The sequence below is a fragment of the Camelus bactrianus genome, chromosome 8, assembly GCF_048773025.1.
Source record: "Camelus bactrianus isolate YW-2024 breed Bactrian camel chromosome 8, ASM4877302v1, whole genome shotgun sequence".
NCBI lineage: Eukaryota > Metazoa > Chordata > Mammalia > Artiodactyla > Camelidae > Camelus > Camelus bactrianus.
The window spans coordinates 68465379-68493308 of record NC_133546.1 but is presented as its reverse complement, the minus strand read 5'-3'; the positions used below and the strand labels follow the sequence as shown (position 1 = coordinate 68493308).

The following is a 27930-nucleotide window of genomic DNA, read 5'->3' as shown; positions in this document are numbered from 1 at the left end:
CAGTTTCAGAAAGTAAATGATACTTTCCTGTTGATTGCTGTTGAAGAATTCTATCAGCTATGTCTCGGTGTTATTTCTAAGAACATTTTTTTTTATTCTAAGTGTCTCTCTCACCGATGAAGATGGGGACAAAATTGATATTTGGATTGCAGGATTAGATTCCTTTTTCCACATTAAATCATAGGATCCAATTTTTAGATATAGATACCAACAGGAAGGTGTGGGCTTTGTGACTTGCTATATTATTTTGGATCAAGGGTAACATTTAACTTAAAAGGAGTTTTTTAGTATGTGCAGTTATTGGCATTAACTGAAATTTCATCACAGACAGTTGAGGAGATTTGACGCAGGGACGATTTAGGATCATGGTATCATTCTATAATGGAGTTTACAGATATTTAATATTGTGGCAAATTTGATACCAATTATTTAGTTGATGGGTGAATTAAAACCAATAACTCAATTTAACATAAACTCTCAAAAGCTGTCAATCTAAACAGCCTATGGCTGCACCTGAGTCAACAGCATGTTAATAATTACTGTGGTTAGCTTAGTACACAGTTCTGAAGGTTTTAAGCTGGTAAAAAGAACCAGTTGTGTGTAAACAAGTGCATGGGAACCATGTATGCTCTAGAGGCAATAAAATATACTGGTCAAAAGAACGAACTTTCATTTGACCAGTATATTTTCAGTATATTGGAGAGAAGCTTCTAATCCAAGCTTGGACTCTTAACATGTTCAGAGACTTTAGGTAAGTTAAACTCCCTAAGCCTCTCAGTTTTGCTGCTGTAAAATGCTAATAATAATGTCTAACTCATTGAGTGGAGTATCAATGTGATTAAAAAAAATATACCTTGCAACATATAATAGGTACTCAATAGTAATATTAGTGATAACTATTTTAACAGGTTAATGAATCTTTGTATGCTGGAAGTCAAATGTCATTACTCATTTTCATTTTAATTAAAAAATACTTTTGTTTTAGAAAATAAACACAGAAGAAATATAACTAAGATGTTGAAAAATTTAAAATACAAGTTTGGGTTACTCTGCAGAGGCCTAGTGTACCCCGTATAAAATAAGTTCATTATATGCTTTATTGTCTAACCAACCTTAATGTGTCCATTGTAAACTTACCTGGACAACGGGCAGAAAAAGAACGTTTGAGTTTTCTGTTAGGGTGTTAGTAAATGTGTGAATATTACATAACGTTATCTTTGTTATAAGACGCAATGACCCAACTACAGTGGGATGCCACCTCCTTGAAGTCATCGCTGTTCTGGCTTCTAGGTTAGAGTACCGTGCGTGGCCTGCTGACTTGTGCTGCGCTGCCTGCAGTGGTGAGCTGGCAACAGGCTCTCTCAGTGACTACAGCAAAAATGACAAGGACAACAGCCGAAGCCCAGGTTTGTAGCATCTGCCAATTTTCATGGTGTAAACGCTTCCACCGTGGCTAATTTCAGCTGTGATTCCTGAGTATTTAACAATCAGCTCCTGCACATCATTGGTCAAGTTCTATTCTCATCCCAGTTACAGATTTCTTGAAGAACACTTTTACAAGCCATTCCTCCTTGTCATTGAAAACTGGTTGGGCTTACACTGCCTGGGGACAGTAAGACAGGCTTACTGTGAGATAATGTGTCCCGATTTGAGAAGCAAACTTGATCCTTAGCTCCAAATTTAAGGTCCATGGAAGAATAACTATTTCCCTTACTGGAATTACAAATGCTTAGGTACAAACTAGATGGACCCATATAAGAGAAAAAGTTAGTTAATTACTTTGTTGGACCTTCCATGCTTATAAACATTCATGGAAATTCACAAGACAAAACATGATAATAAATAAAAAGTTTTTCTTTGGGTACTTATGACTATGAGGAGTGAGTAATTTATCTGCACACATGGGCAATATAGATAGATACACACATGCACACACACGCTATATATATATAATATATGTATAATTCCATGATGCCCTTCATAATAACTGAATTAACTATAAAGATAAATCTTTATCAATCAGATGTTTATAATTCTTACATTTTAAAATATCATTAGTTTGTGAATGTATTTTATCTTTTTTTTTGGTTAAAGTATTATACTTGCTGCTATTTTGGGGAGCAAACTAACACTAAAATTGCAGATGTCTGATGTAGAAGAATGTTCATTTTGAAAAGAGATGTAATTGAAATAATGAAGCCTTTCATTATGGTTGAATTTTTCTCTTGTCTCCTTCTTTTTAGCAGTAACTATAGATTACGGAATTAATTTCTTTCACATTTTGTGGTTTGATTAAATGTTCTTAAATAAACTAGAGGGAAAATGAAAAAAAAAAAAACCACCTAGTTTCTTGAAAGTGCTGGAATTGACTTTCGGACTTCCTTTAGGTCAGATTAGTGTAAAAGGTAGGAGTATGGATTTAAATTGCTATTAGAGAAAAAAGCTTAGTCTCTATTCTTGCAGGCATGGGATCAGAAATTAATTGAATCATCATCCACAAACCAGTGTGAGACACTTACATCCTGCAGATCCCTGGACTGGGAACTGGGCATGGGTGCCATCGGCAGTGTTTGGGACCTTCCTCCCCCTTAAGTCTTGAGCTGCTTTTAATAGATGTGCACGCAGATTTGTGCCTGTTATATTGTAATCCCACAATTGCTGTTGGAGAACTTCACCATATGTCAGAACTTCCTTACTCTGCTACTTTTAGCTGTGCCAAGTTATTTTAAGAAACCGATTAATAGCAGAACTGTTTAGAGAGTCTTTAGGAAGAAAAAATTCTGTGTCCAGGCATCTGTTCCACGGACACCTACAAAACAAAGAGGAAACTAGGACTGAGCTCGTGTGCCCAGAGATCTGTGTCTCACCGGCATTATACGCCCCCTTTGTCCACTTCCCTATCTGTGTGATAGTGCAAAGAATCTTCGGGCTTAAAGAAGGAAGGTGAGAATTGGAAATGTACAGCATCCCTAACCAGAACACAGTCAGGACGTCGAGATGAATTCAGGTTAAACTCCTCTGGGAAAGAGCAGTTTCCACAACGTGCTAGAAGTCTCATTCTCTGTGAGCTGAAGAAACGAAAGAATGTAGAAAAAGGAGAGAAAGTCATTGATTTTGTGGGGCTGCTCATAGCCATGGCAAATGAGTTTCCTTTGAAGCAAGATGCTCTGCCACAGAAAAGAAGGGCAGCATCTCCAAAAAAAGAGGTAAGAGAGATTCAAGAATAAAAAGAAAGAAGCAAAGATTCCAGGGTAATTAACTTTGATTTGGGGGAGTCTGTGTACCTGTAATTCTTGCAGAGATAGCTGTAGGTAAGTAACAGGAAAGTAAAACAGAGAAAGAAACTGGGAGTCTATTATTAAACCCTTCTCAAACTTTTTTCTTTTCCTACAGCATCATTTTTGGGTCTAGATTTTCATTCTTTCTTTGCCATTAAATTCAAGAGCAAAGCTATGCATGGATTCTAGTGCAATATCCTGACGCTGAACTTCAAACTGCAGATGAATTCTAAAGTGAGGTGAGTTATTTTAATGAATGCAACACAGATTTAAACTCAGATGTGGTAATTCACAAGGAAAAAACATTCATGATGTCCAGATCTTTATGCAAGGTGGAAAAAGCCAAAGCAGGCTCCCTTAGGTCACTCATTGGGATGTTTTCAAGGACATTGGTCCATTCTAGGGAGGAGAACTAACTTTTCCTGAGTGCTTACTAGGTGCTAGATACTGTTGTTAGTACTAATATTTCTGAACAGCAACTCTAGGAGGAAGGCTGTGAAATCACAGTGGCAGAGAGGAGGAATGAAGCGTTTGCAAAAGCTAAGCAGTATATGACAGATTGCACAGCTAATAATGGCAAATCCATATGGGCTTTACAGCAAATGCCGGTGCTGCCCACAGGAACACGCTGCCCTTCTAGCAGGGAGACACCAGTACAGGTGTAAGTTAATGAAATTGATGGCACTCTACAGGTGTAAATTAATGAAATTGACAAGGCTCTTTTACATACATGATTTTCATTAGCTTCTGGGAAGTAGGTATTATTATTTTTATTGTTTGAATGAAGAAACTCAAACTTGTATGATTATGCAACTCGCTCCAAGTTCCAAGCAGCAGAACTTGGTGCTTGGATTCATGTCCTACAATTATTGGCCACTGTTGTGTTTATGAATCTATGGTTGCCTTTCAACAGCATAGGTCATCAAAAGCTAAGATTCCAATGCTTTCTGCCCATTAAGATCTTAAGGTCAATTGATTTCCTAAAATGACTGTCCCTCACCTTTCTTTCCCTTCCTTTCCTTCTCACCACTTCCCAGGATTTGGATCAATTTCGATTCCTTTTAAGCCACCTCTGTGACTCAGTTATCCCAAGAGCCCCTATTGAGCAAAACACAAATTTTCTAGATTTTCCTTCTTTTTAAAATGAAAACTCAAACATCTTTCAATTTTTAAAACTTTTAGAATTTTTACCATTAGCATCCTAGAGAAGAAGAGGAAACAATGATTAATTTTAAAAGAGCAAACACTGAGAAAGCTAGAAGGTTCAAGTCGTTTTTTAAAAATTGAAGTACAGTCAATTACAACATGTTAATTTCTGGTGTACAGCATAATGTCCCAGTCATGCATATCCATACATATATTCATTTTCATTAAAGGTTATTATAAGATCTTGAACATAGTTCCCTGTGCTATACAGAAGAAAATTAAAAAAAAATCTATTTTTATATATAGTGGCTAACATTTGTAATTCTCAAACTCCCAAATTTATCCCTTTCCACTCCCTTTCCTCAGTAACCATAAGATTGTTTACTATGTCTGTGAGTCTATTTCTGTTTTGTAGATGAGTTCATTAGTGTCTTCTTTTTTCTTTTTTTTTTAGATTCCACATATGAGTGATATCATATGCTAATTTTTCTTTCTCTGTCTGGCTTACTTCACTTGGAATGATGATCTCTAGGTCCATCCATGTTGCTGCAAAAGGCATTATTTTATTCTTTTTTATGGCTGAGTAGTATTCCATTGTATAAATGTACTGCAACTTCTTTACCCAGTCATCTGTCAATGGACATTTAGGTTGTTTCTATGTCTTGGCTATTGTATATAGTACTACTATGAACATTGGGGTGCATGTATCTTTTCAAATTAGAGTTCCCTCTGGATATATACCCAGTAGTTGTATTGCTGGATCATATGGTAAGTCTATTTTTAGTTTTTTGAGGAATCTCCATACTGTTTTCCAAGACATCTTAAAAGATAGAAGCCTGATTATAATTGGCCTTAGCCTCTGGAAAATGTGAACAGTACTGTGTCTGTTATCTTCGGGCTCCCTCTTGGAGTTCTTTTGCTAGATAGCTCCCTGGAACTTTCCAGTGCCTCATTCTTTCATCATTTGTCTTTTTCCTCATTGTGGGACCTCTCCACTCAATGCTAACCTCAGTTTCAGATCTTGTAATTGTCCTTGGGGGACTGTCAGTCCTGGATTCTGGGGACTCCATTCATGGAAGTTGAGAATTTAAAACCTTTAGCTTATTACTTATCTTTTTTTTTTTTTTTTTTTAAAGTTTTGTGCATTTAGAAGCAACTAGTCTGATTCCCAGTTCCTGTGCTTTTTGTGCCCCTCTTAATGAGTTTTCAGAGAAACCACTGGGTCTGTCAAATACTTGCCTTCAGTAGTGACTTTATCCCAGATTACTTCCGTGCTATTTTAGGTAGTATTTGTCACTGCATCCCATACCAAGGATTAGTGGTGTACCATCCTCTAACATTAACCTCATCATTATTGCCTTCGGAGCCAACTGGATAAGACAACCCATATAATTTCCCTAAGGGTCTTTCACCTTCCAATACCAACAGCATCCAGACATGGTTTTTAAGTTGTAGACAATAGAATCTATTCTAGTAATTTAAGCATATTTATTAAGGGACATAAAAAAGCTCCAGATGAATAAACAGACTGGAAACTATGTGATGGTTATTCCCTGCTAGCTATCTACCTGGTCCCACTCCTACTCCAGTCTTTGCCCTGCTGTACCCCAGGATATGGACTGCCATTGACTGGATTAGCTGAGCTTTTTGTATCCTGGCTTCTAGTTGGGTCCAGCCAACAGGAGCATCAAGCAGAAGATCAGAGTTCAGAAGAAGAGAGAAGTCAGGAATTTATTCCTCCTTATCTTTCTCTGCATGTTGTGGTCTGGCAATGGCTGCATTTCTTCCATCACAGAGGGGAGCCTCTCCTCCCTGGCCATACCTTTCTCCAGGCTCTGTTACCATTACCTTTATTGTCCATTCAGATCAAAGCTGGTTGCTTAGCAGCTTCTTAACCATCTTTTTTTCCCCCCAGTTCCTTTAAATTCTCACATACCTCTATATCAGTCTTTTCATTAAATTCTCCCCAGCTAAACTTTTCTGAGTACATTAGCTGTTTCCTGTTGGGAGCCTGATTGATACAGATTGAGTTTCTGAGACTGACAGGACCATCTGCTACCTCTGCAAAGACCAGAGAGATTCCAATTATGAAGGTGCCACCCCGTTTGCCAGCTCTGGAAGCATGCCATGCCTTCCACCATCAGTGAGATGCTGGATCTGGAGCTTCTTCCAAAGCTGGGGACTTCAGAACGACACCCACATGGCTGTGATCCACATCTGTGGCAACCTCTCTTCCCACCTCTTCCTGTAATCTAGTTCTGAATTAAAGTCTTGCACAGGTACATCTGATGGTGGGATTTAAATCACCTATTATTCCTCAAGTAACAAAGTGAAGGGATGGAAAATTTTTTCTTGGGATATTTATGGTTGGAGGAAGCATTTATACATATTTCCAAAAGTGAAAAGGTGTTCAGGAAATTTGGGACTTGTGTAAATGGCAGATTTTGCTTCTTATCTCTTTCATTCTCTTATCCTTTAACTATCATTTTCATTCAATGAACTCCACTCATGTTTAACCTTAAGTTTTTCCATTTCTTGTTTCCTGATTTCCCTTTATTTTGTCCTATTGCTCATCTTTTAATACTGTCCTTTGGCTTTAGAATAGTCTCAGAATTCCCTTTTGCAGCCACCATTTAAACTCCTGTTCAAGCTGGAGAGAAGGGCATTATGAGGTTGAGGTTTGGCCTCTTCTCTCATTGAGGATTCAGGACTGTTCTTTCCTGGATAAGGGAAGCTTGGATTCCTCCAAAGAGATGGGCGTATAGACCTAGGCCTGGGGTCTGTGTAGAGCAGTAGTTCTCAAAGTATAGTTGGAGGACTCCTGGGAGTTCCTGAGATCCTTTCAGGAGGTTCATATGACTCTTCCTTCTCCACTGACATGTCTCGGCAAGGCTGAATTTTCTTCATTCACTTCAATGAAACTAACAACAGTCAACAACAGGTTAAATGTGGAAGCCGATATGAAAGTTCAGCTGCCTTCTGTTAGCCAGACATTAAAAAGTTTTGAAAGAATACACAATCTCATTCTCATAATTTTTTTTTTTGTTTTGGAAAATATAGATTTTTTAAAATATTTACTGTTATTTAAAATAAATAAACATTTAATAATAATTTATGTGATATTAAACAATAAATAATTATATTAAATAAAATTATTTTATAAAAAAAGTTAAATAAGTATTTGAAAATTTCTCAGTTTTACTTTCTATTACAGTAAATATCAATAGATAGAATTGTCATAACAAATGCTCTTTGGAGTCTTCAATTTTGAAGAATTTAAGGGGATGTTAGGAGCAAACATTTGAGGGCTTCTGGTATGGAGTTTTGTTTCTTTAGACTGACTTGGATACATACCAGAACACAGTTGATAATACAAAACAGGCCTTGCTACAACTATGACATTTTTGAGATCCATCAATAATTTAAAACCTAATTTTATTTTCATGGCCTGTGTGGTCTAATTTTTATCTCTTTTATCAGTCCTTCAGATCCTCAAAAGATAAAAATAACCAGTTAAGGATCTCAGAAATCTCAAATTCCCCAGTTAATCAAATCCAATCAAGTCTGCATTAAAACTGGTCAGGAAATTTATACCAGACCTTTATTTTAATTATTTAATTGGACAATATCTTTAAATCCATGTAACTTTCATAACGTTACTTGGGTCTCTACCAATTAGATCCTGAATCTCAGTTAAAATCAAATCCAAAGTCCAGTACATGGGCAGGGCTTTAATCACTTGACATGTTTCCTGATCTGTTTGCTGAACAAAGTGTACCTACCGGCTGTTCCAGTTATTAACCAGTAACTCTTGACAAAACTCCAGGTTATTTATCAATTAAAAAAAGCAGATAGATATAGTAAATTTATGGTAACATTTCTTTACTCTTTCTTTACAAACTCCCTTGCAGACCAGGTACCATGTCCTTAAACTCGCTGCATAGATTAAACAGCTGTGTCATTGTTACTGACTTTACATCCTGTGTCACTGTATTTCCCAAGGACCAGATAATGATGAAGGAAGGGGTCTTGAAATTCTAAAATAATAAACAAATTGACCCAACACTATTGTGGTAGATGCTATTAATTGTGGCTGGACACATGGCTGCGCAGTAAGAGGTAGTAATAGACGAGCCTCCCTTGCAGTTATGTGTGCCCAGGGGGCCAAGTTAGCACCAGGGGAGTGTGAACTAAAGGGATTCTTAGAATTCATGGGATGGAGGGGCTGGTCCACTCTTCTGAGCTCCTGTGTAGCAGAGTCCACCTTTCTGCTCTCAAGTACTACGTGAAGAGGAAGTAAACTTCTATCTTGGTTGAGCTACTGCATTTCTGTCTTTCTGTGTTAGTGTAAGTGAAAAAGCTTAGCTGTCACTCCAACTAATGTGAATCCAAGAGAAGAATAAGAATTTCAACATAACATCTCCAGGCTGAAGGTAGCTAATTAAAATTATATTAAAAGGTCTAATTGATAGACTTGATTACATTAATTTCATAGCAAAATGATTATTCTTTTATCCAACAATAGTTTTAAAAGTTTTAGTGATTGTAAATATGTCCATTCCAGAGCTATACAGAAATACATATTTAGCTTTCTAGGTTCTAACAACACTTGAGTGCGTTACAACCTGTGTAAATGGAATTTAATTTTCTACGGCTGTCTCACAAGCTGACTGTAATTCACCTTGGAAAGAAAACCTTAGAGTGACATTTTCCTAAAGCTTCTCTGTACCTTCCTTACCCCAACACATACACAAGAATGGAACTGCTGCTTTTTTGTCCCTTCTATTGGATGGTAAGTCTTCATTTCGCTAGTGGCTCCCTGCTTCTGGGATTAGTGTGGTTTGGTGAACCTCAGCCTGCCTACAGAATGAGAACCTTCAGAAAAATAGACGCAGGGTGGAGACATTTTCTGTTCCTGGAAATACCTGAGGATAAGGATAGAGTCCTTGACAAGGAGGCCCAGGGGTAGTTAGGACAGAGGTCCTCAACTTTTTAATCTGTAGGACATGCATGCTATTCTCATGTCTGACACTCCCATGGCCATTACACATTTGCTAGTCAGAACGTCATCTCTGTGTTTCTCGTGAAAGCATACCAGAATGCCAGCGAGTGAGGATGATCTTACGTCTGTACTATCACGCATGCTCTTATTTATTACAAAATGACTTAAACTTTAATGCTTTTAGTTATTATTAGCCCTAAATAATTTTTATAGTTCACAATAATTAAAGTAACCATTATGTTGCCAAATTCTGTGACCAAGACTTCCAGACTAGGTAGATTGTAGGGTTTCAAAGATAGAGTCAAAATTTTCCAGTTAATTCATTCTCAATATTGGCACAATCAATGTGGTAGTTTTTAGGTTTTAAAACTCATTACAAATGAATACATAATAATACCAAGTCTGCCATAATATACAATGTACAAAATTAATTTATATCGTTTACATATAAACTGTTTTTTTGATTCACTCTTTCAAAGAGTGATTGGTGGGATATAAAAATGTATAAAGATATATAATATTATATATATATAAAGAAGCTTCAGGAAACAATACTAATGAGGGAATTCAAATGTTGAACGAGGGGTTATGTTCAATGAATGTTCAAGTCCAAATAATCTATACTTCGTATAAATTCCTTCAGTTCTCCATGCTTTCTGATTTTAAAATATCATCCTTTTAAAAATGGCATTATAGTTTTAACCTCAAATAAAATGAATTTGTATCTATTTTCTACAAGTAAAAGCCTGTGGGGGGCTCTTACTAGGGTAAGTCTAGACCAGATTAAACTCTCTTATTTTGTGATCCCCATGGCATCTTATACTTTATGTTTTCTAATGCTTATCACAGCCATCTAACTTCTTTAAAGACTTCTCTCCTGCTGCTTTCAGCCATGGGTCACTGACTGCTGATCTAGCTCATTTCTCTGTTCCCAGCGTTTACAACAAGGCTGCCACGTGGCTAATTCCCCCATCAACATTTAAGTGGAATAAACTGAATTGATCAGAATTAGTTCTTCAATAAATACCTCTTGAAGGATTAAAACAATTATCTGAAAGTGAGCTCATAGTTTACTAAAAGCAACATAAAACTTCGATTCCAAATGGTAATTTCAACTATGTTCTAATTGAAGGTTTAGCTGGCTTCTTTTCTTAACCTTAGCTTTAACCCTCACGGACCAAGTGCCCAGACCTCGCCCTCTGTTTCCTATCCTCCCTAGACCAGCGGGAGTCAGAAGAAAAGTCTAGATTTATTTCTGTGACTGATAAATTGAGTATTTAGACCCACAGAATTTAGTTAGGTTAATCATTCCATTTTTTTTTTGGCATCTCAATTTCCCTTCTCCAAAATTAGGAAATCGTGTCACATCTGTTTGTCATTTGTGGAGGGGAAATTATCGTTGGCCACATGAGCTTAAATTGCTCAGTCTCTGCGGAGATCCATCTGGCAGGGGAAGGAGCTAAATATAGAATTTCTCTGGGTTCTAGTCTCTCCATTTTCCATGTAATAAGTTAAAAATTCAGTTACAGCTCAGACATGCAGACGTATAACTTTGTTTTTCTGCCAGTAAACCCAATCTGTCCCCGAGCCCTGTTTTGGGGAGTGTAGGTTATTAATCTTGCTCTTTAAAGATAACGGTCCTTCTGGCTTCCTCAGTTCAGTTCAGGTTACAACAGCCTTGTGAGTAAACACTCAAGCTTTCAGGTTTCTCTCCTTCCTGCTGAATCTGGGTGCCCTGGCTCAGTGATACCACAGTTTGATTTAGCTTCACAGCATTAGGGGAGGAGCCTGCTCCCCTCCGGCCCTTCCTGGCCCCTCTGGAGGGGTCTCAGTCGCTGGGCATGTACACTGGCTCTTCGTTCCCACTGGATCTTTGTCCCGGCGCACCTGCTGCACCGAAGTTTGTTTTCTCAGCACTGCAAGTGCACAGTGGTTCCTTCCCACTGGTTTTCCTTTGCAGATCAACCTGCAATCTTGCTTTCAATCCTATTGGGTCCCCAATTAGAGATGCTCATATCGCCTGCTCACTGGGTTATCCTTTTGTTACCAGGAGGAGAAAGGGAAAAAAGATACCTTGGTTCTTTGTATCCTGAAAAAAGTGAATTTTTTGAGAGACAGAAAGCCAGAAAGCGTGATATAAACAGAAGATTTTATTAGTAAAGTAAAAAGATAGTAAACTGTGGTACACCCCCGAGAATTGGGGGCAGGCCAACCCAAGAGATGAAAAACGGTGCCCATCCTTTTCTCCTGTTTTATATCCTGGCTTAGGGGGCATTTTAGTGATTCATTGTGATTGATGGCTCACGTTCTTTGTGTGCTCAGGCAGATTGATTGACAGCTCATGTTCCTTGTGCTCAGGCACGCCCATTTCTTATGCGCGTGTTCTTACCCGTAATGCACACAGAGAAACCTACGGGAGGGGGCACAGACTGCAGTGTTAAGTACATTATAATAAAAGCATTGAGTCAAGTTAAACCAGGTCCTTCTGTCTACTGTGCAGCCCCTGTGTTTAATTCCAGCCAGCTTCTTGGCTGGCTCTAATTTAGAGAAAGTAAAAATTTTTGGAGCCCCTTATCCTGAGCACAGGTGTACTGTAATCTTCTGGGTTGCTCCCTCCCCCTTTATCGCCCGTTGCCTGATGCTCGTTTCTGTCTAACTGCCTAAGACTTTGAGTCACCTCGGGGAGGTGGAGAGAAACTCCAGGTATGTTTGTAGTATCCAGGCCCTCTCCCCCTGCAGCTGCCCTGACACCTCTATTCCACTGTGGTCATCTTGTGTCAGTCTGGGGCTTATGGGAGGAAGGCCTCAGGATGAAACATGCTATAAAATGAATGGGGGTGATGAAGTAGTGACCATGAGTGTAGACAACTTGATAGAATTGGTTGTAAGGGAGGGTAGAAAAATAAGGCACTATGTGGAGGGGGATTTAGTCAGGAGGGTTCAACTTGCTATTGGGATGGAGAGTAGACATCTCCCACCACCGTCTTTCTTGTTTTGTGTTATATGTGGAATCCTCTTCAGTGACTCTGTTTGTTTCCATTTCATTTACTGATTCAACAAATATATTTGTAACCCTACCCTATGCCACCTCCAGATCTCCCATATTTCTACACATTTTCATATTTAACTTGTCTTAATGCTTTACAAATAATGTAAAATTGATCATATAGCAAATGACTACCCTCCAACCCCATGCCATGTGTTGGTTTGTACTTTGATCATAAGAATTGGATTTTTTATCCCTACTCTGTGGCTGCTGCAGCCTGAGGTATGTTCTCTTGACACAGTGGTTCCTCCCGATAGTTGTGTAGTTAGGATTTAACTAGAAGATAACGGGAAACTGTGTGGAAGGAGATGGATCCAAATTATGTCCAGGTGTAAAGAAAATGAAGAAAAGCTAGCTTAATATTTCTGGGGCCAGTTTCTGATAGAGTTTGATAACAATCATTCAGGAATACGTGATTAAAAGTTCCAATATCAACATTCCTTCATGCACACTTTTTAAAAAATTGTGCAACATGGATGGAGCTGGAGATCATCATTCTAAGTGAAGTAAGCCAGAAAGAGAAAGAAGAATACCATATGATATCACTTATATGTGGAATTGAAAAAACAAAGAAAGAAAGAAAAAAGCAAACACTAATAAACTTATTTACAAAACATAAATAGACTCAGACAAAGTAAAAAAACCTTATGGTTACTGAGGAGAAAGGGAGTGTGAAGGAATAATTTGGGAATTTGAGATTTGCAAATATTAACTACTATATATACTAGATAAAAACAACTTTCTTCTGTATAGCACAGGGAACTATATTCATACACACCTACTCTTAACCTAGAAATTTCCCCTCCAAATCGATTGAGTCCCTAAAGAGAACTATAGCTCTTTATAGCCATTTTATAGGTAAATGTACATCCAAACTCAAAGTATAGTGTATATGATACTGACCATTGAGGGTAGGTGAAGACCATTAATTAAACAGAAAAAAAAAAATCAGTGTTCTTGCAATATAAAGAGCAAATTTGGCAATGAATTAAAAAAAAAAACTTCTGAACTTTGTGGTTAAGGAAAGAAAAAGGGTTATTTTTGAAATACCTAGAAAATCCTATTTAAATCATAGTAAAGAAAGGTGAGAATACCAAAGCCTTTATTTTATGTTAATATTAATATTAATGCTATTGAAACATTCTGAAATACTTTTATTCATCATTTAGTTATTAAAACCAAATATAAAGATACAAGCAGCAAGAAATCTAATGTAATTGTTTTACATCATCAAAATTCTAAAAGTAGATTTCAAAATTTGTGTATAGAAAATTATATAGACACGGTGGAATTAAACACATTTAATATATTAATGGGTTCTTATAATCTCAAACTACTGTAAACACTTTTAATAAATAAATACCGTAGTCTCCCCCACCCAATCTGCAGTTTTGCTTTCCATGGCTTCCGTTACCCATGGTCAACCATGGTCCAAAATAGTAAATGAAAAATTTTAGAGATAAACAATGTATAAGTTTAAATTCCATGTCATTCTGAGTAGCTTAATGAAATCTCCCACCATCCCACTTTACCCCTCCAGCATTAAAATCACCCTTTGTCCAGTGTATTCTGCCTGTTAGTCACTGAGTAGCTTTCTCAGTTATCAGGTTGTCTGTTGAGATATCGTAGTGCTTATGTTTAAGTAACCCTTATTTTATGAATAATGGCCCCAAAGTGCAAGAATAGTGATGCTGGCAATTCAGAGATACCAAAAGAAGCCATAAAGTGCTTCCTTTAAGTGAAAAGGTGAAAGTTCTTGACTTAATAAGGAAAGAAAAAATATCTTATGCTGACTCCATATTGGATCTATTCCTTTAGCGCTAACCCTTGTGTGCTTTTCCCCTTGCTGAGTCATGCTGGCTCTGCAGCTTTGTAAAAAAATGTTGCCAATAGCTTGAACTATCCATGATAGCCCATTCTCAAGGCTCTGACCTTTAAGGTATAATAGTTTCCCAGTCATAAAGAAATAAAAAAATTGCAGAACAGAAAGTAACAATTGTTTTGTTGGAGGTTTATAGGAAATTGCAATCAGACCTAGGTGGACAGCTGCAAGAACAAAGGATTCCTGTACCAAGAAGTTTGCAACAACCAGTCACATGCCCTTCCCTTTCAGTACAAGAGAAGTCTGAATTCTAACTCGTATAAGAAGACTCTTTTGGAACTAGTCCACCATCTTCTCAGAGTGCTGGCTTTCTGAATAAAGTCACTATTCCTTGCTCTAATACCTCATCTCCCCATTTATTGGCACGTTGTGTGGCAAGCAGAAGGAGCTTGGACTCGGTAACACACAGAGGTTGCTAAGATGTAGGGTAAGAATGACTCTTCTGTCTGTGAAACTGTGAAGAAGGAAAAACAAATTCTTGCTAGTTTTCTTGTTGCACCTCAAACTGCTAAAGTTATGGCCACAGTGCATGATAAATGCTTAGGTAAGATGACAAAAGCATTAAATGTATACAATAAGATGTTTTGAGAGAAAGAGACCACAGTCATTTAGTATATTGTTATAATTGTTCTATTTTATTATTGTTGTTATTACCCTCTCACTGTGCCTAGTTTATACATTAAATTTTATCAGAAGTATGTATGCACAAGAACAAGTACAGTGTATATAAATGTTCTATCTGAGATTTCAGGCATCCACTGGGGGTCTTGGGATGTATCCCTTAATGATAAGGGGGGGACCACTGTACCTCATAGGAGTGCAGTAAAGGTATAGGGAGATAATATATGTCTTAACCTCTTTTTCATCCCACTCCCTCAGGTGGAAACTTACTTTCCTTTAATATCCCAAGCATTGTCCTAGATAATAGCACTTCAACAAAAGCTTTACAGGAGAAATAAAGTAGGAAAAGAGAGGATTCTATCATTGTTATGAAGGGATTATAGAATGAAATCCGTTGGGGACAAAGAGAGGAGATGAAAGAACAGAGAGCCTGTCTTCTTTTCTTAAAACTTGATAATTTTAAGAAAAGAGAAACTTTTATCTCTAATATCCTTTCTTTAGCTCTTAAGTCTTCAATCAGCAAAGCTCACACAATATTGCAATAGTTTTAAAAAATGTAGTCTTAGGTAATGGCATTTTAGGTAACAGGAGATTAATTTTCAAGTGGTATAGATTCTGTATTAGGTGTTGATCTATGTATTTGTCTCTTACTCAGATGCAATTGAGGGGAATATTCAAGGAGTTTAGATGAAGACTCTTTTTTTGGTGTTAATCCTTTTAAGCCCCTAGATGTCACTCATGCAAAACCCTGTTGCTAGTTAGCAACAGCATTAGAAAGGTTTAAATAATTTTACATTTATGGCAGATCATGACAATTTATTTATGCTTCTCTAATATTCATTATGCACGAGTATCTAATTTCCAATTTCTAGATTGATAATAGGATCTTCACATAAAAGTCAAATATTATTTAAGAAGTAAAAATTATATTGCACTATTATTCAGGATTTGAACCTTAGAGAGGATTTGAGGTGGCCTGCAAGGTTAACCATAGTGCAAAATAATGCCACTTATTTTCTCATATGTCTACAAATGTTGCTGGGATGACCATTTCCTGTTTTTGTTTTTTTTTCTGTGTTTTATTATACTATACTGTCACCTGGTCTGTCTTTTGCAAATGATGTGTCTTTGCAAGAGAAATGCCTATGGCTGGAGAAATCACACACACACACACACACACACACACACACACAGTTTTATTGAATTTTTTTTAATTGAAATATACTTTACAATGTTGTGTCAATTTCTGGTGTAGAGCATAATAATTCAGTCATACATATACATACATATATTCATTTTCATATTCTTTTTTATTATAGGTTACTATAAGATATTGAATATAGTTCCTTGTGCTATACAGTATAAGCTTGTTTATGTATTTTATATATAGTAGTTAGTATCTGCAAATCTCGAACTCCCAATTTGTCTCTTCCCACGCCCTTCCCCCTGGTAACCATAAGTTTGTTTTCTATGTCTGTGAGTCTATTTTGTAAAAAGTTCATTTCTTTTTTTTAGATTCCAAATCTAAGTGATATCATATGGTATTTTTCTTTCTCTTTCTGGCTTACTTCACTTAGAATGACAATCACCAGGTCCATCCATGTTGCTGCAAATGGCATTATTTTATTCCTTTTTTTTTAAATGACTGAGTAAGTATTCCATTGTAGAAATGTATCACAACCTCTTTATCCAGTCATGTGTCAACAGACATTTAGTTTGTTTCCATGTCTTGGCTGTTGTAAATAGTGCTGCTATGAACATTGGGGTGCATGTATCTTTTCAAATTAGAGTTCCCTCCAGATATAAGCCCAGGAGTGTGGTGTTGCTAGATCACATGGTAAGTCATTTTCAGCTTTTTAAGGAACCTCCATACTGTCCTCCATAGTGGCTGCACCAATCTACACTCCCCCACCAACAGTGTGGAGGATTCCCTTTTCTCCACACCCTCTCCAGCATTTATCATTTGTGGACATTTTAATGATGGCTATTCTAAGTGGTGTGAGGTGATACCTCACCGTAGTTTTGATTTGCATTTCTCTGATAATTAGCAATATTGAGCATTTTTTCATTTGCCTATTGGCCATTTGTATGTCTTCATTGGAGAATTGCCTGTTTAGGTTTTCTGCCCATTTTTGGATTGGGTTGCTTGTTTTTTTACTATTAAGTTGTATGAGCTATTTACATATTTGGGAAATTAAGCCCTTTCCAATCTCATATTTTACAAATATTTTTCTCTTGTTCTGTAGGCTGTTGTTTTGTTTTACTTATGGTTTCCTTTGCTGTGCAAAAGCATATGAGTTTAATTAGGTCCCACTGAGGGAGAGAAAAGGTAAAGGTGCATTCAATGCATACAGTACCAAATTAATTATGATTCTGGTGAGAAAGCAAAACAGAAGGGAAGTTAACATTTACAGGAAGTATTATAAAACTGAATTGTATAGGGAAGTTATATGAGTTCTACTCATACGGCCAAGTCAAATAAGTTGAGGGTAGTTCTTGGAGGGAATGCTTGAGCAGGAGAGAAGTCTTCAGATTCATTTGGATCAAGAATGTGTGGTCTTAAGGAAATTACCTTGAATCTTTAAATTTTTTGGACATTTTTCCATTAGTAAGAATTCAAAAATCTTCAAAACTTGCAGCCTTATGTTACATGATATAATGTTTCCTTCTTTTTTCAAAGCGTGACAGTATATATACATATCCATACATATATATAATAGATAAATAAGTTTCTTCTGTATAGTGCAGGGAACTGTATTCAAAACCTTGTAATAGCCTATAATAAAAAAGAATATAAAAAGGAATATATACATGTATATGTAGCTGAATCACTACACTGTACACCAGAAATCAACACAACATTGTAAATCAATTATACTTCAGTTAAAAAAAAAAAGATCGTGAGATTTAAAATCCAAAAGAAAGTCTTGCCTGAATTTCTCATCTGGCCTCTTACCAATTTTGTTGATTAAGGAGACAAGAACCCTGGTCAGTAACAAAAGGAGTCAGATGAGGGAAATGTGTATACAAGCATCTTTACGTCAGATGAAGTTGTAGTTATTTGAGTGGTGCGCTCTCAGTTGAAGGCCCTCAGAGGAATTTCTCAGAGGGATGGTAATTATCAATCCAAATAAAGTCAAGCCAACTCTCACAACTTCTAAAAAACTTGTGACAAATAGGTAAATTTTGGCTGGATATATACTACCCAGGTTAGCTTTTGCACAGATTTCTGTGCAACTCCGTCTGTATATTTTTGCTAAATTCCCTCATTTATTAATTTATACTTGCCTTGGAGTTTCTACTCTTATCTCAATGTTCTTTTCTGATGTGTTAACTTGACCTCAATGCTGGGTACATTACAGCTGTCTATATAAATTATTACAATTATTTCCCAATATCATGAAGTTTAGCCTCTTTGACACTTCCCCTTGCCACTTTTACTAGAGTTCTAGTTTACCTTTAATTTGTTTTTACAGATAAGAACTAAAATATATTAAACTGTGGAAAAATACAAAATTTATAAAATACAAAATGCCTTAGTTAAGTGATAAACATAGACCCAGGGTATTTATACCTTGATTTTTAATTCTATTTAATTTCACTTAATAATATTTTTATTCAAAAAGACTTAAGAAACACAATCTCTGCACATACTTTTTCTTATTAGCCAAAGGTCTGGATTTGATAGTGGTCTATTCACAGCCCTCTAAAATTTGACCAGCGCTAGGATGGTGAAGAAGTTGGGAGGAAGGGTTAAAATTTGCTGAAACTTTCTACTTATTTTCCTTATTTCTCCTTGACTTTTAAAAGATGAAGATTTCAAATGGAATAAATGAATGTCTAATAGCTAAAGATGTTCAAAAATATTATCAACACCTACACTTGGTATAAATTAAACTCTGATAGTCTCAAACCTGCTTTCTTGTCTTTAATGATGTGTATATGTATGCCTTGGAGACAGTCTTAATGGGAACACTTGGTTTTTCTGTTCTGATTATTTTTACATTTTCAGTAAAGTATAGACTAAATTGTGTAAGTATAGCATTGGAGGATAGAAATCCACTCTCATGGTAAGATCTGTCCTCCACAGCAAATAGAACAAAATTTTCGTCCACTCAAATAAAACAATGCTATGAAAATGCTGAAGGTCCATGAGGATGGCAGTATGAACTCTTATATTCAGCTCCATCTTTTGTTGATTACCTGCTAATCACTTTTTTCTACAATTGTTCTGAAGGTTGTCATACATTCAAGTTCATCCCTTTATCAGGAACTTGTACTTTAAAGGTGTAAACTAGACATATAGTCATGAAAATCAGCAGCAAAAGCAAAAATGAGGGAGGGATGCAAACAAGTACCTCAAGTGTTGGCAAACGGCATTGGTTTGGAGTAGCTAGAGAGGTTGTCAAGGAAGGCAGAGCCCCGTAGCCTTTATGCCCCATATTTGTGATTTGGCACTTCTACCAGATAGTAAAACAACTTAGGTTATAAAAAATAGTTCTGGAAGTTAATCATAAAGTCTGGAATCTTATTTTCCTGAAAAGCCAGAAACATTTATGATGCTCTTTGCTAAATAATAATAATAAAGCATTACAGTGTTTTACAATATATTACCTCATTCGATTCTTAATATGGCCCACTGAGGCAGGCAGGGCAAATATTAGTGTCGCTGGGAGGAAACTGAAATCCAGAGTGGTTGTTTTGCTAAGTAACTGTAGTGGGGAGTGGACCCAGGACTTGTGATTCCTAATGATACGTGAATCAGAGGAATTTACAAGTGGTCTGTTAGTTGCACGTTATATTTGTCTCTCAGCTTAAGTTGTACATATACTTTGCTTCATCATAGAACTGAGATTATACTTACTTCTTTGATTTTAAGGATTGTATAAAATATCAATGTATGATGAACTTAAGTGTAGTAATTCTCTTTACATAGATCTCAATATTACAGCTGTTTTCCCAATTGAGTAACCTTCGAATGAGAATCCTAAAGGAGAGTTTCTTGAAGCAAGTAACTTTTTTTCAGAAAATGGAAAGAATAGAGTTTTTTGAGAACCTGTCATGGATACAAAGACATCAGAAAGAGGCTTCAGAATAAGAAGTGCTACAATCATGAGCAATTTGAGAGTCCAGAACCAATTTTAGAGATCGTTTTTACCTAAGATTTAAAAAAAGAAAAAAAGGGATCAGTTTGCAATGTAAGCAGCATTTGGCAAGGGTCCTGTCCATTGTTTGATATTTTACTTGGTTTGGGGAGAAAATGGTTGTTTCATCTCATGGCTGGCCTCACATATAACAGACTAGGAGGTTGTCTAAAGTAGTGTGAAAACAGGTATCCCGCCTACTCCAGACAGGACCAGATGACACGTAGAAACACACAGACATATATGCAGTCAGCTTCTTGTTGCTTGGCTGTCAGCTGCCTGGTGGTCTGTTTGCAAGAAGGTGGACAGAGATTTTTATGGCATTTAATGCGAGTCTTGCTAGGGATGTGTGTGTGTTTGTGTGTGTGTGTGTGTGTGTGTGTGTGTGCGCGCATGTGTGATTAGATAATCTGAACAAGTAGAGAATAGCGTGAAAGTGCCATGGGGGAGGAAAGAATGGAAAGTGGAGGAGCTGAAAGTTCAATTTCATCTTTTCATTAAGACCAGTCCTGCCTCCGATGCCCTCCGTAATGATTGTCCAACAGTGAGTCCTTTCTTTCAAGTGTTAAGATTTTAGCCATTAATGGTAACCAGGGCTTTCTGGTATAGTCTTGTATTGAATAACTAGATATTTGATTAACTTCAATTAATCAGATATATGTATGTATCACCCTTTCTATGTGAATATAAATAAGATCTATCTAGCCTGTGAACTTGTAAGTGGCTGTGGTTTGATTTAAGAAGATTATGGAGGGAGGTGCTTTAATCATTGGAAAAAGGGACTGCACCGTTGGCTTTCTAGTCTCAGATGGCCATAATAGTTGAGGAAAGATGTTGCCACATGAGAGAAGAGATGATCTGGAGAGAAAAAAATGAAGGTTTTCTTCTTTTTCGGGAACATTATATCTGGTCCTTGAGTGACCTAGAAGTTTTAGAATATGTCTGCTGATGCCAGTAAATTCAACTTCTGTAGGAATTTTGAGAGAAAATATATTTTTATTTCATATTTTTGGCTACTTAATCTGAAACCTAACAGAACTTCTTGCCTCTGATATTGCTCAGTTTTACCTTAATATTACCTAAGTCTTATTTTAGCTCAGTTTTCTGCAAAGTTGTACAGCTCTTAGTCAGGCAAAGTGCATTAATTAGCTTTTCAGTTTCATACAGAGACACATGGAGATAGATGTTTCTCAGCCCGAGAAATACCAATTTCCAGGAGATGGGACTGTGACCTGAGGAGTCTGGTTTTCTAAGGAGAGATTTTCTGAGGCTTCATAAAAACATAAAAAGATACTTGTTCTGTCAATTTCTGGTGTACAGAATAATGTTTCAGTCATACATATACATACATATATTTGTTTTCATATTCTTCTTCATTATAGGTTACAAGATATTGAATATAGTTCCCTGCATTATACAGAAGAAACATGGTGTTTATCTATTTTATATAGAGTAGCTAGTATCTGCAAATCTTGAACTCCCAATTTATCTCTTCCCACCCCCTTTCCTCCCTGGTAACCATAAGTTTGTTTTCTATGTCTGGGAGTCTGTTTCTGTTTTTTAAATAAGTTCAGTGTCCTTTTTTTTTTTTTTGAGTCCTCATATGAATGAAATCATAGCACATTTTTCTTTCTCTTTCTGGCTTGCTTCACTTAGAATGACAATCTCCAGGTCCATCCATGTTGCTGCAGATAGCATTATTTTATTCTTTTTTTATGGCTGAGTAGTATTCCACTGTGCATATATACCACAACTTCTTTATCCAGTCATCTGTCGATGGATATTTGGTTGTTTCCATGTCTCTAAGTGCTCTGTGAGTTTCAATTATTGTTTCTGTGTTTAATGTCTTCCTTTCCTGTAAAATACAAGCTACATGAGGGCCAGGCCATGTCTTTTGTTCACCTCTCTGCCTAGGACCTAACACCATGCCTGATGCATATGGAAATAGTCAACAAATATTTAATAAGTGAAATAAACAAGGACTTAATGTTGTTGTTTTACATATTTTGTGTATTTGGTACCTTGAAGCTTGTCTTTTTTGAACTCTCCTGAGCATCTTTACCTTCCTGTAAATGCCATTTTTCCACTTGCTCCTATCCTGGCACTTCCCCCACAGTGCTCTATACTTAGCTCTTCATCTCTGATGAACTGCTCGATGCTCAGGGCCTGAGGCAGTGTTTCCACCAAAGTACCACCTACTGATTCTGTCGGGATGGGTGTATATGGAGCTCGGGGAACATGCCCCAGATGCTTACCACAAACGTGAAATTGCTTTGAATCTCTTATCTTAATTTAAAGTAAATTTGCATTCTACTTTATAATTATTCCGTATTTGTTTTACTATGAAAAGTAAAGTACATATATCTCAGAAACTCTGATTTAAATGTTTTTAGGCACTTCTAGGGTAGCTCAGTTTTCAAAACTGTTTCTTCCCTACTCTTAGAAGAAACCTGCTGAGCACTATAAAAGGTGCCCAGTTCTGCCTCCAGCTTTCTTATTTTCTTGTTCTGAGTTGCTTGTCTTTGTTTCTTTTATCCCTTCCACCCCAGTTCTGCTTCCAGTAATTCTTGATAGACTGCTGTTCGTGTTTTGGGCGGGAAAGCTCTTTATTGTGCTGGACTGTCCTATTGTTGTCCTCTTCATCTCTCTCATGTTACCGAGTCCAAACTCATTCTGCTCGCCACATGACAGGCCAGTAAATGGGGAGACAAGGTGTTGGGCAAGCAATAGTTACTTTATTCAGAAAGCCAGCAAACCGAGAAGATGGCAGACTAATATCCTGGAGACCCATCTTCCCCAAGTCAGAATTCAGGCTCCTTTTCTACTAAAAAGGGGAGAGGGTAGGCTAGGTTGTTGCAAACTTCTTGGTGTAGGAATTCTTTGTTCTTGGAATCCTTTGTTCTCACAGCTGTCCACATGGGTCAGATCATGGTGTCCCTGTAAACCTCCAACAAAACAAATATTATTTTCTATTCTGCAACTTGTTATCTTTATATGACTGGAAAAGTTTTAATATCCTTAAAGGTCAGAGCCTTGAGAATAGGCTCTCCTGTATATTTCAGAGTACAGGCAACATTCTTTTACAAAAGATGTAGAACTAGCCAAACTAAACCTAGGAAGTAGAGCACAAGGTTAAAGCCAAAGGAACAGATCTAATATGGATTCAGATTTGTTCTTTCCTATTATATCCATATTGCAGAGAATTTAGCATCTCTGCTCCCTCACTTCTCCCAACTGTCTGCAGCCAACAAGCCAACCTGCACCATATTTCCAAGCATCTATAAGCAGGTTGTTCCTCCTTCAGTTGAGAACCACTTCTGACTGTTGACCTCTTTTACAAAATCCAGAACCTTCTGCTTGATAATAGCGTTAGAGCTTAGTAATTCTTTCACTCATTCAAAATTCAGACAGCTATTTATCAACATGCCTGCTGTGTGCCTGGCACTGTTCTAGGCAGTGGGGATCCAGCTATGAGCTACCCATCCTCTGAGGTTTACTGTGTGGTTCTTTCTACCTAACAACTCACTGTTTTGTTTTGTTTTTTTATTCTTGTTTCCAAACAAAGATATTCTCCTCCACTGTTTCATTAAGTTATTTTCATTTTATGTTCTGATGATTCCTGGTTTAAGAGTTGTAAGGAACTTGACATTTAGGATTGATGAAAACACTGATCAAAATAATAATAAAAATAATTTTTAAAAGCCTTCAAAATATGAGTGATCAGGGCCCAGTAGGTAAAGCATTCATAGAATATTAATAATTTAAATATACTGTACATTAAACAAAATTTTAGTGCTGAACAGTGTATTTTTATAAGCGTTCTTGCTTCAATTTTCCTTCTTTTCTTTTTGACACAAATAGTTCATTTTGGCAGCAGGGATTTTATTTGCTATATGCAATCATTTAATTTCTCTGGGCTTACTCACACTGGCATGCCACTGTTACATATTTGTGAATTCCGTCAACTATGTAACTGTACAATATTTAGAGAAGCTGCAGATCGCTATTAGAAGCAAGAGAGAGGGAGCCTCCACATCTATCAAATGAAGCAGCCTAGCAAGGCAGAGAAAGGAGGGTGCTCAGCTGGTGTCAGATGACTCTTGGGGAGAGCAAATGGCAGATGTGTTTCTAAAGAAATGTGACACAAGAAAAACTGATATCAGCAGGAGGCAATAAAAACCCGTACAGTTTGTTCTCCTACCTGCTAACATTACTTACAGATTTCAGAACCTACAGTGACCAGAAGATACAATGGTAACACTTTTATACCACTTTCCATATACCAAGTGTTATTATAAGCACTTTATATACCTTGCTCTGTCTAATCTTGACAAATTTGTAAGGTAGGTTTATCATCATCACCACGACGACCACCACCACCGCCACCCTCATCCTGGCCATCATTATTTGTATTTGGCACTGGGAGGTTGGTGACAGGTAGTGTCAGAGCTCCAAACCCAGAGACTGTGGCTGGAAGGCTTGGATGCTTAACCCCCGCACTGTACTACCCCAGGGCAGAATGAATGATATTGAGAGTTTGGTGTGATAAACTACGTATTAGTCTCTTGATGTCAGGCTATGTGGTTTGCCATTGTTTACATTGGAATTTAGCCTTGTTAAAAATTGAATTTTAATTTTAATGAACTTATTTTAATTTTAACTCCCTTTCCATGTAAAGGAGATAATTCTTCAGTTTTGTTACAATTAAACATTTACATACAATTACATGCAATTACTCCTCTTAAAAAAGGCATTATTTTATAGAGAAATTTCTGGGCAGTGATGTAATAAGTAGTTACATTTTATGTCTCTTAATTTTTTTACTTTTCCAGAAAGATACAGTTGAAGTGAAAGCACAATTAGTTTCAAAAGGAAATTATTAAATACACAGCAGATTAAATTTCATCTCTTGTGGGGAGGGTATAGCTCAATGGTAGAGTGCGTGCTTAGTATGAATTCTTAGGTTCAATCTCCCGTTCCTCCATTAAAATGAACAAGTCAATAAATAAACCTAATTACCTACCTCCCCCAAAAAACCCATAAAAATAAAAAAATAAAATTTCAACCATTCCTCATCTGACACAGCATGATTTTCTTTAAAAATAAGTAAATAAATAAATATCATCTCTTAGCTATTGTCTGCCTAAGACTGCCAAAATGTAAATACCGGAATGTTGGTTTTTCCTTTTTTCCCCCTCTATGTTGTCTCATTTTGTTTTTAACTCTTGATTTTTAGAGGAAAATGTGTTATGTCTTCTTCTCTTTGTAGTTTCATTGGTTCTTAGCCAAATGGACAATTATCTCTAGGGACACACCCACAGAAACCATCATAAAGATGCGGTTGAGTGGCCCCTAGCTGACTTGCCTACAGTGAAGTGTTTTCCTCCTGAGACAGGAACTCAGGACGGAATACTCTGGAATACAATAGCATGTGCGCTGCTGTTATGTAGTTTAGATATACCTACTATTTGCTGAACACAAAATTTAAATGGTTAGACCTTTAACTGCAGGGTTCTTTTGTTATTATAAAACAGAAGCTTCATTATCATTGTCATTCATTTCTGTCCTTTAATTTCTAGGTTTGTTCTCTCACTGAGCCACTGTCACCCAGGGCCCCACCTGCCCTCCGTGAGCAGACTTGCCCACTGCCCTCTGCCACTCACCCACTGCGGGGTCCCGAGGCCTTCACAGCCTGGATTTCATCTTCCATCTTCACTGAAATCACTCCTTCAGCAACTGATAACCCTTCAGTGATCAGCTCCAGATCAGATTCTCATCCTCTTTTTCTTTTTTGGTACATAGCATAAAACTTACCATTTAACCATTTTTGGGTGTGCAGTTTAATGGCATTAAGGACATTCACAAGGCAACCATCACCACCATTCACCTCCAGAGTTTTTTCATCTTTCCAAACTGAAACCATCCCCATTAATAGTAACTCTCCACCGCCCCTCCTCCAGCACCCGGCACCCACCTTTCTACTTTCTGTCCCTATGAATCTGACTATTCTAGGTATCGCATATAAGTGGAGTCATGCAATATATTATATATAATTTTATATAATCCTTTTATTGCACTTAGCATAATGTCTTCGAGGTTCATCCATGTTGTAGCCTGTGTCAGCATTTTCTTTTTTTTTTTTTTAAGGCTGAATAATATCCCATTATATGTATATACTATATTTGGTTTATCCATTCATCCATCAGTGAACATTTGAGTTGTTTCCACCTTTTTTTGGCTATTGTGAATAATGCTGCTATGAACACGAGTGTCCCTGCTTTCAATTCCTTTGGATATATCCAGAAGAGGAATTGTTAGATCATACGGTCATTCTGTCTAATTTTTTTTTTTTCAGGAACTGACAGACTGTTTTCCACAGCAGCTGCACCATTTTAAATTCCCATCAGTAATGCAAAGGGTTCCCATTTCTTCACATCCTCACCAACACTTGTTCTTTTCTTTCTTTTCTTTTTCAAAAAATAGCCATCATCCTAAGGGTTGTGAAGTGGTATCTCTTTGTGGTCTCAGTTTGCATTTCCTTGTTAATTAGTGATGTGGTGCTTTGTTCATGTGCTTATTGGCCATCGTTAGCAGGTTTTTTGTTTTCTGTTATTGAGGTATAGTAATCAGAGATTTTTTTTCATTCTGACCTTTCCAAGTTCAGTATGTTCAACTTTTTCCTGTATTTCCTAAGAATCCCAGGGTCCTCCCACTCCCCTTTCTGCTTAAACTAGTTTGGCTTGGTTTCTGTTATTTTTTCACAATTTCTGATTCAGCTTTCCTTGGGAACTCTCTCTTCTTCCTTGACTCCACTAACTTTGCAATTAACAGCAGCATTTAATTCATTCTGCCAGCTTTGTAAAACATTCCTGCTACATTGTGACCATTCTCTGCTTATTTTTGATAGAGAAAATGATTAGCTCTGGCAAAGGAAAAAAATCTAAAGATGTTGGTTTGTAATTTAGTGAAATAAATCCAGAAGCAGCACATTTAGAGCATACTTTTCTCTCTATGGAGTTCTCCGAGATACGTGTTTACCATTGCCCCTTAAGTTTGTGTCCTCTCTGACACCAGGATGTCAGGGCACCAGTAATCTATGCTGGAGCAGAGAGTCAAGCCCACCTCACAGGTGGAGAACAGCAAGCTGGGGGGCAGGATTTGGTGGAGCAGGAAGGTGGGGGGGCTTCTCTTGGGTCTCCTCATTTCCAGTAATGTCAATCCCTGGCATGCCTGCTCTAGGATCTCATGAGGTAGAGTGAGAATTAAGTGACATAATCTATGTATAGCATTTCACCCAGCCCTTGGAATTCACTCCAGATCAATAAAGGTTAGCTGTCTCTCTCCAAAAAAATAGGTGTTTTAATATCAAAAATTAAGAAATTCTCTTCATTCAAGGGTGACTTTCCCCTAGCTGGTATTTTGAGAGCATGGGATGTGACATTTTGTTTCTTTTGAATTAATGTCTTGCATTTAATGTAACAAGATGGCTTTCTAATTGTACAGTCATTAAACTTAGACAAATGTTACAATGGGAAAGGGGATTGACCAGGCCATCTTTTAAATGAGGAATGAGGGGAAGATCAGTGCCTTGATTTTCCATAATCATGATAAGGGTCCCAAAAAATGTCATTTTCTTTAATAGGATCTACATCTTCATTCTACTGTCAGGACTTCTGAAGTAATGAGAAGCAAAAAGAAACTTATAGCTGCCAACTAAACGTTAGCACTTGCCATCTGCCTCTGTTAGGCAGTTAGATAATTGGGGGCACTGGACAGGTAGGAGGAGGAGAGTGAGGATGGTCTGGAAGATG

General features: G+C 37.1%; 1 long non-coding RNA gene across 1 annotated transcript; it reads left to right on the top strand.

Annotated features, from left to right (window-relative positions):
- The first annotated feature begins 609 nt into the window (after nt 1-609).
- On the top strand, nt 610-27930 carry LOC141578486 (uncharacterized). Its single transcript, XR_012508873.1, has 4 exons — nt 610-751; nt 1291-1406; nt 3394-3517; nt 25699-27930. It is a non-coding gene; the product is annotated as an uncharacterized LOC141578486 (long non-coding RNA).